Genomic DNA, 2,705 nt, shown 5'->3' on the forward strand with positions numbered 1-2,705 from the left:
GCGCAATGACGCATAACGAAGCCGCCTTGTAGGCGTGGTCAGCAGAGACTGTGTAATTTATTAGTTACACAATCGGAAACGGCCGGAATGTGGTTGTTGCTTTGTTCACAATGTGGTTTCCTCTGCTCAGTGCTCACGCGCGCTTCATGCTTTTGTTACAGAATAAATTACTGTAAATAAAAGGAAAAAGAGTTTTCTTGTGTGTTTGTTGTAAAGCATGCTCTCTCTGTTTCTTCATAAATCATATCTATGCAATTTCTGGTTAGAGCAACAACTTTTCTGCTTTCTGACTTGTGGTACCCACTTGCCTTTTCTGTCACGTTGACTCGAAAGGAAAGAGTATTTTGCAAACTAGGACCTGGTTTAATTCTCATCTTTTTTTTACATTGATGGTTCCAGTATTATTATTTGGCTTATTTAGGAGAAGGCAATAGGTGAAGTTGACCAAAAGTAATCTGTTTATTTCCTTTGGTCCTGACGCTGATGGTGCAGGTTTCCTGTCAGTTCCACAGCAAAGTTCCGGGGGCCACAAATGGGCATGAGTGAAGACCAGTCCTGGCAGGGTTCTCCCTTGTTTCATGAAGGAGTTAGTCCACAGCGGCTGTAACCCATGCTTTATTGATGTTATTTTGAAGTCTTATTCAGTGTTTTATGACAAGAGAAACATTCTTCACAACATACCTCCCAACATTTTGGAAATAAAAAGAGGGACAAAGGGTGTATTTTATAAAATTTGGCAGTTTGAACATATTTCTGGGGTTTTTTTTCCAGTTTTTCCAGTTTTGCTAATGAGGGTGAATTGCCCTTTAAGCTGTGAGTCTAACTTCTTCCAAGGGACCTGTTATCTTATATTGTTACAATTACTTATTTGCTTATCTCAAAATTGTTACGAAAGTATCTGCAACAACTCACCCTGGTGGTCTAGTGGTGTGGCGTCCTCTTCCTCTGCGCCTGTTAATTAAGGCGCGTGCTGCACGCATTCCTCATACTTATTGGCGCATGCGCGCCGGCGTAGTGTCGCCAGTGCGCATTGGCGCAAATTTTAAAGTATTTAAAGTGCCAGGTTGGATTTTCTCATTGCCCGTTAAAGGATCATATATTGTGAGTTCCTGCTGCTTCTGAGCTATAAGTCTGTCTATTATCTGAAACCTGTTGTGACCCCTGCCTGCTTTTGACGATTCTGACTTCTGTAATCCTGACCCTGCTTGGTAACTCTTCTGTATCCGTATCCCTTCTGATTGATCTCCTGGGTTGACCCCTGCCTGACTCTGCTTGCACTCTGCCTGCCCCGACCTCGCCTGATTTGACTACGCTTTCTGCGTACGCTATGTACTGTGACCTTCTGCCCGAAAGACTTTGCTTTACCGTCGTGCACCTTTGCTCGTCCAGAACCCTTCGCTTGGCACCTCTCTTAATAAGACCTGGCGGCATCCGATTAGCTGAGGGCTCCACCCGAGGTGAAAGGTGGCTGTTAAAGGCAGAAGCAAGAGCCGAGAACAGGGTGCTTAGCATTGGTTCTAGATTTAGGGTGCTGACCGTGACAGTATCTTATCTGCTGTGGCTGTTCTGGGCTCTCTGCAAAAAGCCATTTAAGTTAGAAACATTGTTTCTTTTTCTGGCTGTTCAGTGCAGAGAAAATCAGGATTTTGCAGTACAAATAAGGGACGGCAGGTTGAGCTGTCAAAAGAGGGACTGTCCCTCTGAACACGGGACAGTTGGGAGGTATGTTCACAATGTAAGGACAATATATGGGCTAATTTAGGAGAATCTAATGGGTACCAACATTAATCTTTAGTTTTTATTCCCTTTTTTACAGCAGTATAAGAGGTACCCAGATGTTTAATTGAGTTGTAAAAAGTACTTGCCACCATTATTATTATTATTATTTTATTAACATGTATTTATATAGTGCCAACATATTGCATAGCACTGTAAAGTAAATGTGATTATAGAACTAAATCACATGAATTAAATGCATAGAACATATGGAGTTACATACATCTCAATCAATACAGGTACAAAAAAAGTGATGAAGGCCCTATGCAAAGGAACATAAACTCTAAAGGGAAGGGATTAATACACAAGGTGTGGGAGTGGGCAAGATCGAATTAAGTGGGTGAGAAATGTGGTACTGTATGTGGTGTTGCGTATGGTAGTTAAGCAGAGTGAGGGTAGGCTTCTCGAAAGAAGTGTGTTTTAAGAGATTTCTTGAAAGCAGAAAGGTTGGGAGAAAGTCAGACAGACCGTGGGAGAGAGTTCCAGAGGAAGGGTGCAGCCCTTGCAAAGTCTTGAATGCGAGCATGTGAGGAGGTAATGAGAGAAGAGTTGAGTAGCAGGTCAGTAGAGGAGTGTAGTAAGCGGTTGGGTGAGTATATAGATATGAGTTCAAAGATGTAGGGTGGGGCAGAGTTATGAAGTGCTTTGAATGTCAGGGTCATTAATTTGAATTTGATTCTGAAATGTAGCGGAAGCTAGTGCAGGGGATTGACAGAATGGCGTGGCAGAGGAGGAGCGGTTGCTGAGGTGTATGAGCCTCGCAGCAGTGTTCATTATGGACTGGAGAGGTGACAGTCTCTGGAGGGGAAGGCCAATTAAAAGAGAGTTACAGTAGTCTAGCCGTGATGTGATGAGAGAGTGAATAAGAATTTTGGCAGCATCTTGTGTGATAAATGATCGTATTTTGGATATGTTCCTTAGGTGGAAGT

Source organism: Xenopus laevis, chromosome 6L, assembly GCF_017654675.1.
Source record: "Xenopus laevis strain J_2021 chromosome 6L, Xenopus_laevis_v10.1, whole genome shotgun sequence".
NCBI classification, from domain to species: domain Eukaryota; kingdom Metazoa; phylum Chordata; class Amphibia; order Anura; family Pipidae; genus Xenopus; species Xenopus laevis.